This window comes from Nerophis ophidion, linkage group LG09 (assembly GCF_033978795.1).
Source record: "Nerophis ophidion isolate RoL-2023_Sa linkage group LG09, RoL_Noph_v1.0, whole genome shotgun sequence".
NCBI classification, from domain to species: Eukaryota; Metazoa; Chordata; class Actinopteri; order Syngnathiformes; family Syngnathidae; genus Nerophis; species Nerophis ophidion.
The window spans coordinates 46,215,042-46,227,090 of record NC_084619.1 but is presented as its reverse complement, the minus strand read 5'-3'; the positions used below and the strand labels follow the sequence as shown (position 1 = coordinate 46,227,090).

The 12,049-nt window shown below is 35.5% G+C and overlaps 1 protein-coding gene across 1 annotated transcript in view; it reads left to right on the top strand.

Annotated features, from left to right (window-relative positions):
- ncapd3 (non-SMC condensin II complex, subunit D3) overlaps positions 1-12,049 on the top strand; it is a 97,131-nt gene that overhangs the window by 79,170 nt on the left and 5,912 nt on the right. The gene's annotated exons all lie outside the window — the stretch shown is intronic.

Sequence of the window (12,049 nt, the reverse complement as noted above, 5' to 3'; positions counted from 1 at the left end):
TACGCAGATAAATGTGTTTTTTAAAACCTTCCACTTCTCTGAAAAATAGGCCTCCATTTTAGATAATTCATTTCCCGAATGAGTTTCTGTTATGAATTTAGCATGACCAGCTCAAAAGTTGTCTTGATGTCAGTCACATTAGTTGTTGCCATCATATTGAGCCCTGTCACTGTCTTTATCATGTTTTTCCCTAGAGGAGTTTTGCATGACGCTTATTTGGGGATGAAGACCACTGTGTTTTACCATTTTCTGACATGAATGTCTTGCATGAAGGAACAGGAGTAGTAATTCCATCATCTGGTTCAAAATTAGAATCATTAGAATCAGAATTTAGCCCAAAATTGTCTTCATCTTCAGACACATCATCATCGTTTTACTGTCATAATCAATGATGATTTCCAGAGTTTATCCTAGACTGACATCCAATTTCTCCTGCTGCTCATTTGGTAAAGGTCTGCCTGACTGAATGTGGGTGGAGTTTTGCAGTGAGAACACAAATGGTTCTTGCCAAAAGTCATAACACGCACACACACGTGTGCGTGCGTGTGTTGTTAAAGTGCCTTTTTTACAGCATTGCAAATTGACGCTGCTCTAAAACATTCTTGAATTGATGTAGAGAAAGTTTGAATTATATTATCGTGACGCCGAATTAAACCAACATCCTATGCGAAAGCTGTCAATAATGAAGGTGAACCAGATTAAATGGATAATGTCTCAGCAGAACAGTAAGTGGTCAACTTTCTGCAATCAAAGGAAGTTGAAATCAACATCAATACCTTCGAAACATGGATCCCACTGAACGGAAGAAACAATGCCACTCCAGTCGTCCTCGTGTAACTCGTGAACAGAAAATCTAAAATGGCATTGCTGAGGCAGGGAAAGAAGCTGAAGGGAACACGTGTACATGAATGAGCATCTCACAAAACGTAATGCTGGAATCGCCAGGAAAGCACGGAACTTGGGAAACTAGGGGAAAATCTAGGGAACTTGGAGCGCCAACTGTAAAATCTACATCAAGCTAAATGGAAGTCCAGAAGCAAGAGTACTTGTTGTCCATGACATCAAGGACTTGGACATTATTTTAAAGTTTACACAGCTTTCACACCTAAATTCAACATCAACACTACTACAGTATGTTCCAAGGGACGACGAAACAAGAAGACCTAGATTCGGGATTGCATCCACCTACACTTATAGAGATTATTGAAACAACATAAAATATTGTTGAACAAGAAAATATGGAACTAAAAAACTTCTGCAACAAAGATCACAAAACCCAGGATTTGGAAAATGATATAGATCCAGATACACATTTTTTCTCCCAGATCAATAATAACTGTTTTTATTATACAGATGAGCGATGTAATCACAACATTAAATGTGATAACAAATTATTTATTACAGTAGCAGAAGCTCGTATGCAAATTAAAACAATATTAAGAACTTTTTGGAACACATCAACGAACCCTTCAAAGTGTCAGAGAAACATGGATTGATGATATAAAAAGGAATAGATTTTGATCTGGAAGGATATAAACTAAATTACATCAACAGAACCAACAAAAATGGAGGAAGAGTACTGTAGCTGTGTACGTGATGAAGAACCTGAAATACAAAGTGGTAAAAAACATGTAATTTGCTATAGATAATATCTTAGAATGTATACCCATTTAAATATGTCAGGAAAAAAGCAAAAACATATTCATCAATTGTGTATATATAAATCACCTACGTCAAGTTTAGAAACATTAGAAAAATGGATCAAGGCAGATTACATGGACAATGGACTTTAATATTGACTAATGGAACCCTAACAAGCAACAGTCTACTTGATCGATACAATGTACAGCATCAGTATATATCCTAAAATCACAGAGGCAAGCAGAATCACAGGACACTGTGCCATGCTTATTGATAATATTTTTACCAACGATTTTGATAGTTTAGTTTATTATTTTTCCGTCAATGGCCAAACAGATGTACATTCATAAACAAACAGTTGTACATTCATAAATTATAAAAAAAAAAAAATGTTGCAGACCGAAAGGGTTTAGGCTGAAGTATTTAAGAGTATCAAATCAAGGCCCAAACAGGCCTTCTGAAAACTTCAGTGCAGCTCATCAAGTTACCTAAAATACCTGTGTAAAATTACTTGAAAAGATGACAATAACAATTAAAAAGTTGTCAGAGGAACTTGAAGAGATAAAGAAATCTCTAAACTTCACGGGTGAAGAGATTGCTAAGGTTCTAAAGCAACAAGGAAACATCATGGCCCTCATGGAGGAAGTGAAGGAGCTGAAGGAGAAAGTGATCCAGAGAGACAAAAGGATTGAACTCTTGGAGCAGAGATGTGAGGATTTGGAGCAACAATCACTTGTCAATGACATTGTGGTCACAGGACTAGAGCTGAAACACCGCAGTTATACTCAAGTTACAGCTGGGCTGAACCAAGGTGAAGATGCTCCTACGGAGGAACTTGAAACTCTTGAGCAAAAACTCCTGGACTTTTTCAGAGGTAAAAACATCATCGTTGAGAAACAAAACATATCAACATGCTATTCATTTCCAAACAAGAATGTTAAAGCAAGACCAATAATAGTGATGCAGATGGTTAACCAGAAACACAAAATGGAGCTGCTGAGACAGTCCAAAAAGTTAAAGGGCACTGGAATTTATCTGAATGAGCACCTGACAAAGAAAAATGGTGAAATTGCAAGAAGTGACCGCATTCTCAGGAAAGAAAATAATATTCAATCTACATGGACGAGACATGGCAAAGTCTACATAAAACCAAATGGATCGGATCAAATGAAGCCAATATGGATTAAAAACGTGAAAGACTTGGAACAATTTAAATAACTTGTTGAATCAGGACAATGGTATGTGGACAATGAAAATATATGCTACACATGGTATATGGACATTAGGATTATGGATAATGTGTTTTTTTAAGTTATATCGTACATTTTAGTACATTATTGATATTTTGGTTAAACTTCCTTGGAGGATGACTAATAATGAGTTTGACTTTTATATTTCTGACGAGGAAGAAAGCAGTATAGCTGGGCATGAAGATATTCAAGACAGGATAAGCTGTAAGGAACTAAATTTAAGTTATTTAGAAATGAATGATGATAAAGTAGGAGAATTTTGTAATGACATTGATCCAGAAATTAATTTAAGTAGATTACATAACATAAATGTTTCATATTACTCAGAGGATAGATTTAAAAATTTGGATTTAAAGGGTTTTTCGCTAATTCATTTCAATAGTAGAAGTCTCAGGGCTAATTTTGAGAAGATACAAGAGTGTTTGGAATCTTTAAAATCAACATTCCAAGCAATTGCCATCTCAGAGACATGGTTGACGGATTAAATTAATGATATGTTTATATTAGAAGGTTATGATTTTTATAATATAAATAGAAAAAATAAAAAAGGAGGTGGTGTTGCGTTCTATGTACAAAAAAAATATTACTGTGAAATTATCGACAGTCTAGTTATAGATGATGTTATGGAGAGTATGACTATAAAAATACAAATAAACAACGAACGTAGTGCATATTTGAGTTGTATTTACAGGACACCTGGGTCACATGTAGAGCTTTTCCATGACAGCCTACCAGAAGTACTTGGAAAACTAGCTAACAAGAAATGTGTCTTTGTGTGTGGAGATTTCAATTTTGATTAAAATGGAGAACCCATAAACCAACTAATGACTTTATGAATGAAATGTTTACTTATGGTTCGCAACCAATAATTGATAAACCAAGCAGAATAACGCGAGAATGTGCTACCCTCATCGACAATATTTTTACAAATATCCATGACATAACTACAGGTGGAATACTCCTTAGTGACATCACAGATCATTTTCCAGTGTTTGTGAATATTCAAAGTATGTTTGTAAATAATATAACACAAAAAACATTGTTCAAATTAACAAGATTAAGGACACCTGAAAGAATACAAGCATTTAAGAATGAGCTTTCAAAATGTTTCTGGGTAGGGGTGTATGTTGAAAATTGTAATGATTCATACAGGGCATTTCTGATTAAAGGGTTAGAACTTTATAATTCCTGCTGTCCAGTCGTGAAGTCCACACCAAAGAAAGTGAGTAAAAATAAGCCTTGGATGACGAAGGGTCTTGTAATGGCCTCCAATAGAAAAAATGCTCTGTATGATAGTTACTTCAATCAATCAATCAATCAATGTTTACTTATATAGCCCTAAATCACTAGTGTCTCAAAGGGCTGCACAAACCACCACGACATCCTCGGTAGGCCCACATAAGGGCAAGGAAAACTCACACCCAGTGGGACATCGGTGACAATAATGACCCAGTGGGACGTCGGTGACAATGATGACTATGAGAACCTTAGAGAGGAGGAAAGCAATGGATGTCGAGCGGGTCTAACATGGTACTGTGAAAGTTCAATCCACAATGGATCCAACACAGTCGCGAGAGTCCAGTCCAAAGCGGATCCAACACAGCAGCGAGAGTCCCGTTCACATCGGAGCCAGCAGGAAACCATCCCAAGCGGAGGCGGATCAGCATCGCAGAGATGTCCCCAGCCGATACACAGGCTAGCAGTACATGGCCACCGGATCGGACCGGACCCCCTCCACAAGGGAGAGTGGGACATAGAAGAAAAAGAAAAGAAACGGCAGATCAACTGGTCTAAAAAGGGAGTCTATTTAAAGGCTAGAGTATACAAATGAGTTTTAAGGTGAGACTTAAATGCTTCTACTGAGGTGGCATCTTGAACTGTTACCGGGAGGGCATTCCAGAGTACTGGAGCCCGAACGGAAAACGATCTATAGCCCGCAGACTTTTTTTGGGCTTTGGGAATCACTAACAAGCCGGAGTCCTTTGAACGCAGATTTCTTGCCGGGACATATGGTGCAATACAATCGGCAAGATAGGATGGAGCTAGACCGTGTAGTATTTTATACGTAAGTAGTAAAACCTTAAAGTCACATCTTAAGTGCACAGGAAGCCAGTGCAGGTGAGCCAGTACAGGCGAAATGTGATCAAACTTTCTTGTTCTTGTCAAAAGTCTAGCAGCCGCATTTTGTACCAACTGTAATCTTTTAATGCTAGACATGGGGAGACCCAAAAATAATACGTTACAGTAGTCGAGGCGAGACGTAACAAACGCATGGATAATGATCTCAGCGTCTTTAGTGGACAGAATGGAGCGAATTTTAGCGATATTACGGAGATGAAAGAAGGCCGTTTTAGTAACGCTTTTAATGTGTGCCTCAAAGGAGAGAGTTGGGTCGAAGATAATACCCAGATTCTTTACCGTGTCGCCTTGTTTAATTGTTTGGTTGTCAAATGTTAGAGTTGTATTATTAAATAGAGTTCGGTGTCTAGCAGGACCGATAATCAGCATTTCCGTTTTTTTGGCGTTGAGTTGCAAAAAGTTAGCGGACATCCATTGTTTAATTTCATTAAGACACGCCTCCAGCTGACTACAATCCGGCGTGTTGGTCAGCTTTAGGGGCAAGTAGAGTTGGGTGTCATCAGCATAACAGTGAAAGCTAATACCGTATTTGCGTATGATGTCACCTAGCGGCAGCATGTAGATGCTGAAGAGTGCAGGGCCAAGGACCGAACCCTGGGGAACTCCACACGTTACCTTAACGTAGTCCGAGGTCACATTGTTATGGGAGACACACTGCATCCTATCAGTAAGATAAGAGTTAAACCAAGACAGGGCTAAGTCTGACATACCAATTCGTGTTTTGATACGTTCTAATAAAATATTATGATCGACGGTATCGAAAGCAGCGCTAAGATCGAGGAGCAGCAACATAGATGACGCATCAGAATCCATCCTTAGCAATAGATCATTAGTCTTTTTTGCGAGGGCTGTCTCCGTGGAGTGATTTGCCCTGAAACCGGGTTGAAAGGTTTCACATAGATTGTTAGACGCTAAGTGTTCATTTAACTGCTCCGCAACAATTTTTTCGAGGATTTTTGAAATAAAGGGAAGGTGAGACACCGGTCGGTAATTTACCATGAGGTCAGGATCGAGGTTAGGTCTTTTAAGAAGAGGATGAATAACCGCTTTTTTGAATGCTAGGGGAACAGTGCCCGAGGAGAGTGATAAGTTTATAATATTTAGCACTGATGGACCTAATAATACAAAGAGCTCCTTGATCAGTTTCCCAGGAAGAGGGTCAAGTAAACATGTTGTCTGTTTTATTCCATTTACACGTTGTAACAATTCCTCTAATGTTATTTCCTCAAAACGAGAGAAACTATTTTGGAGGGCAGTATCCGCCGTGTATACCATCGTATCAGTGTTAATAGAACCCCGTTGTAGCTGGGACTTATTGTCTTTAATCTCCTTCCTAATGACTTCAATTTTCTTACTAAAGAATTGCATAAAGTCATCAGCTGAGTGGGTTGAGCTACTGCAAGGGGTCCCTTGTTGGGTTAGCGATGCTACCGTACTAAACAAAAATTTAGGATCGTTTTTATTACGGTGGATGAGATTTGAGTAATATTTAGCTTTAGCTAAGGTAAGCATGCGTTTATAAGTTATTAAACCATCACTCCATGCTTGATGGTGCACCTCAAGTTTAGTCGTGCGCCATTTGCGTTCCAGCTTTCTACATAATAATTTCTGAGCTCTAGTTTCTTCTGTAAACCACGGGGTGCGCTTTTTTGGAGCCTTTTTTAACTTTAGCGGTGCTATGTTATCAATGGTTTCGCGCAGGGCGTCGTTAAAGTTGTTAGTGAGGTTATCAATAGAGCCCACATACTTTGGGAATGGTGCCATTACCGAGGGCAGTAGGTCAGCAAGAGTTGTCGTTGTGGCAGCATTAATGTTGCGGCTGCTATAGCAGTTATTATTATTATTAGTTTGACGAACATGCGTCTGAACCTCGAATTTTATAAGGTAATGATCGGACAATACTTTAGTATACGGGAGTATCGTAACTTTGGAAACGGTGATACCCCTGACAAGCACTAGGTCTATCATATTACTGTTGCGATGCGTGAGTTCATTTATTATTTGTGTGAGACCACAGCTATCAATTACAGTCTGGAGCGCTACGCACGGTGGGTCCGATGGGGTATTCATATGGATATTAAAGTCCCCCATTATGATTATATTATCGGCGTGTGTCACTAGATCAGCAACGAACTCTGAGAATTCATTGATAAAGTCCGAATAGGGCCCTGGGGGGCGGTAGATAACAGCCAGGTATAGAGGCAGCGGTGTGACAGACCTCAAAGTAAGCGCCTCAAACGATTTATATTTATTATTTGTGCTAGGACTAAGGTTAAAGTTTTCGTTGTATATTAGTGCGGCCCCCCCACCCCTTTTAAGCGGACGGGCAATATGCGCATGTGTAAAGTTAGGAGGACATGCCTCATTTAGCGCAAAAAAGTCGTTTGGTTTAAGCCAGGTTTCGCTGAGACCGATGACGTTAAGATTGTTGTCTCTGATAATATCATTAACTAATAACGTTTTGGGAGACAATGATCTTATGTTTAAAAAACCTATATTATAGGTAGTGGGCTGTTTCAGGGAATTTTTGATCAAATTATCCGTAGTAGCAATATTGATAATGTTGTGTTTATTATGCCCAGTGCATTCAGTATAATTACGACCATATCTAGGAATTTATACGACAGGAATTTTCCGATTGTTTGATTGTTGCTTTGATAAACTGCACGCATCATGGTTAGCCACCTCAGTAACGGGGATTTTCCGATTGTTTGTTTGTTGCTTTGATAAACTGCACGCATTATGGTTAGCCACCTCAGTAACGGGGATTTTCCGATTGTTTGTTTGTTGCTTTGATAAACTGCACGCATCATAGTTAGCCACCTCGGTAAAACACATGTCCAACTCTGAAACACTCAAAGCAGAAAAAACTTGTTCTAATTTAACTGACTCCTTACCCAGACCAGTAGTCTCGCATTTTCCATTTAAATCCGTCTGCAGGATGGAGGGAAGTGGTGTTCTGTGGTGATTAGCCTTCTGCTTTGTTTTTAGCCCCGCTCGACATCCGCGTTTCCGATCACACCGCTGGCGTCTGCTTCGTAGACGGCCCCCGCTGCTACTAGACTCCGCTGCTTCACAGGCCGCTGGATGTAGCCGCCGACATATTCCCATGCTAGTTAGCATGTTTAGCACGCACGCGTCTATCAGTCCAAAACGGCCCGATGTGTCCACATCCAGAAGTGTCTTGCGGTCGTACGTGATCACGGAGTGACCACGATGTGAGCCAGCCATAAAGTTACTTAAAAAATAAAACTGAACAAAATGAAAGGGAGTATAAAATTTATAAAAATAAGTTGAATTCTATTCTATGAAATCAAAAGAAAAGTTATTTTAACGAGAAATTTGAAGATAGCAAAAATAATATTAAAGAAACGTGGAACACAATCAACCAGGTTTTAGGTAATAGATGTAAAAATCATGAGACTCCGAGCTACTTTATAAATGATAATGATATAAAACTAAACAAAAAATAAATAATAGTGGAATAATTTAATGACTATTTTGTTAATATGGGCCCTGCACTTGCAGAAAAAATACCTGTTTATGAGGACACAGGCTTGACTAAAAACACAATAAACTGGTTTGATATGAATAAATTATCACTTAATATTGCTAAAACTAAATTTATGATATTCGGTACCAAAACTGAGGTATCTAATGAAGTAGATATCAAAATAAATGGAGATCAAATTGAGCGTGTCTTTGATACTAAGTTTTTGGGAGTTATAATTGATTATAAATTATCATGGAGACAACATGTAAATTATATAAAAACAAAAATATCAAAAACACTTGGTGTTTTGTATAAAACTAAATAATTACTTAATTATAATTCTTTGTTAACAATTTATTATACTTTGATACTTCCATACATGACATACTGTGTAGAACTCTGGGGAACCACTTTTAAAACCATAATTAATTATATTGTTTTGCTGCAAAAAAATAGTTGTACGGCTAATAAACAAAGCAGGATATTATGACCATACCCATCCATTATTTGTTAAATCAAAACTTATGAAATTTCAAGATATTGTTTATTATAAAATAACAGATAATGTTCAAAGCAAAAATAAATACTCTTCCAGAAGGAATTCAAATATACTTCTCTCTACAGACCAGCAAATACAATCTAAGAGATGAATCTAAGTTTATTTTACCAAAAGCAAGACTAGTTGTTAAACGTAGATGTTTATCTGTTCTCGGTGTTAATTTTTGGAATTCTGTTGGTAAAGAAATAAAAATGAGTGACTCAGTATTTAATTTCAAAAAGAACATGTCACAATGTATTTTAAAAAGTTATGTGAACTAGAAATGTATGTTTGTTTGGTTAAATGTTGTATTTAGAAGGTATGTATGTTTATCTATTTACAAAAAAGTGCATGTGTGTAAGTACATATTTTTGTATTATTTGTTAAAGGGCAACTTAAATGTAAATGCTGAATGACTATATTTCTTTTTGTATTACAAAATTATTAGAAAAGGTAACTTAATTGAATGTAAAAAATATAAGCTTTTTTGCTTCTGCCTGTTTCAGTCATGTTATTCATTTTTGAATCGTGATCTATGTTTGAATATGTTTTTGTTAGACTGAAAATAAACTGAACTGAACTGAATATACAATAATTCTTCTCAAAAAAGAGGAGAAATATAATCTTGGAGAAAAATGTAATTTAAAACATTTGTACGCACGTACAACACTTAAGACCTTTAGTATATCTGTATGTATAATTAAATTATGGAATGGATTAAGCAAAGAAATCAAACTATGTACTAATATGATCCACTTCAAGAAACTCTTCAAACTTAAAATGTTTGCAAAGTACAAAAAAGAAGAACCATGTTACTATTCCGAATTAATTTCATCCATCCAACCGTTACTTTTTTTCAAAATAGTCTTACTCATCTCACCAAATGAAATGTAACTAACTTCACTGAGTATTATTTATTTATTTATTTATGTTTATTGTGAGTATATTGTGAATAAATTGAGAACAGGAAGTGAACAAAAGTTTTAGCAACTGTTAAATAAAAGAAAAGGGGTAGGATTAAATAAGCTCTGCCTCTTCCCACTCCTTTTCAAACATGTTGAAAAGAGAAACTTTTCTGGGGCGGCATAGCTCGGTTGGTAGAATGGCCGTGCCAGCAACTTGAGGGTTGCAGGTTCGATTCCCGCTTGTGCCATCCTAGTTACTGCCATTGTGTCCTTGGGCAAGACACTTTACCCACCTGCTCCCAGTGCCACCCACACTGGTTTAAATGTAACTTAGATATTGGGTGTCACTATGTAAAGCGCTTTGAGTCACTTGAGAAAAGCGCTATATAAATATAATTCACTTCACTAATTCAAACTGGAAATTGTGACGTAACGTGCTTGCATGTTCGAAATAAACTCAAACTCAAAGTTTGGCTGGCTGACTTTGTTTAAAAAAATAGTTATTTCAAAAAGATTCGAATTAGCTAGTTTTTCTCTTTTTTTTTCGGTTGAATTTTGAATTTTAAAGAGTCGAAATTGAAGATAAACTATGTTTCAAAATTTAATTTAAATTTTTTTTGTATTTTCTCCTCTTTTAAACCGTTCAATTAAGTGTTTTTTTCATCATTTATTCCCTAAAAAAAAACCTTCCGTAAAAGGAAAAAAAATGTACGACGGAATGACAGACAGAAATACCCATTTTATATATATATATATATATATGTGTATATATATATATATATATACCCCTTTTATATATATATATATATATATATATATATATATATATATATATATATATTAAGTGTTTTTTTCATCATTTATTCCCTACAAAAAACCTTCCGTAAAAGGAAAAAAAATGTACGGCGGAATGACAGACAGAAATACCCATTTTATATATATATATATATATATATATACCCCTTTTATATATATATATATATATATATATATATATATAATACCCCTTTTTTATATATATATATATATATATATATATATATAAAATGGGTATTTCTGTCTGTCATTCCGTCGTACATTTTTTTTCCTTTTACGGAAGGTTTTTTGTAGGGAATAAATGATGAAAAAAACACTTAATTGAACGGTTTAAAAGAGGAGAAAATACAAAAAAAATTAAAATTAAATTTTGAAACATAGTTTATCTTCAATTTCGACTCTTTAAAATTCAAAATTCAACCGAAAAAAGAAGAGAAAAACTAGCTAATTCGAATCTTTTTGAAAAAATAAAAAAAATAATTTATGGAACATCATTAGTAATTTTTCCTGATTAAGGTTAATTTTGGAATTTTGATGACATGTTTTAAATAGGTTAAAATCCAATCTGCACTTTGTTAGAATATATAACAAATTGGACCAAGCTATATTTCTAACAAACACAAATCATTATTTCTCCTAGATTTTCCAGAACAAAAATTTTCAAAGAAATTCAAAAGACTTTGAATTAAGATTTAAATTTGATTCTACAGATTTTCTAGATTTGGCAAAAATATTTTTGGGGAATTTTAATCGTAGTAAGTTTGAAGAAATTTTTCACAAATATTCTTTGTCGAAAAACAGAAGCTAAATTGAAGAATTAAATGAAAATGTATTTATTATTCTGTACAATAAAAAAATAAATTTACTTGAACATTGATTTAAATTGTCAGGAAAGAAGAGGAAAGAATTTAAAAGGTAAAAAGGTATATGGGTTTAAAAATCCTAAAATCATTTTTAAGGTTGTATTTTTTCTCTAAAATTGTCTTTTTGAAAGTTATAAGAAGCAAAGTAAAAACATAAATGAATTTATTTAAACAAGTTAAGACCAAGTCTTTAAAATATTTTTCTTGGATTTTCAAATTCTATTTGAGTTTTGTCTCTCGTGGAATTAAAAATGTCGAGCAAAGCGAGACCAGCTTGCTAGTAAATAAATACAATTTTAAAAATAGAAGCAGCTCACTGGTAAGTGCTGCTATTTGAGCTATTTGTAGAACAGGCCAGCGGGCGACTCATCTGGTCGTTACAAGCTACCTGGTGCCCGCGGGCA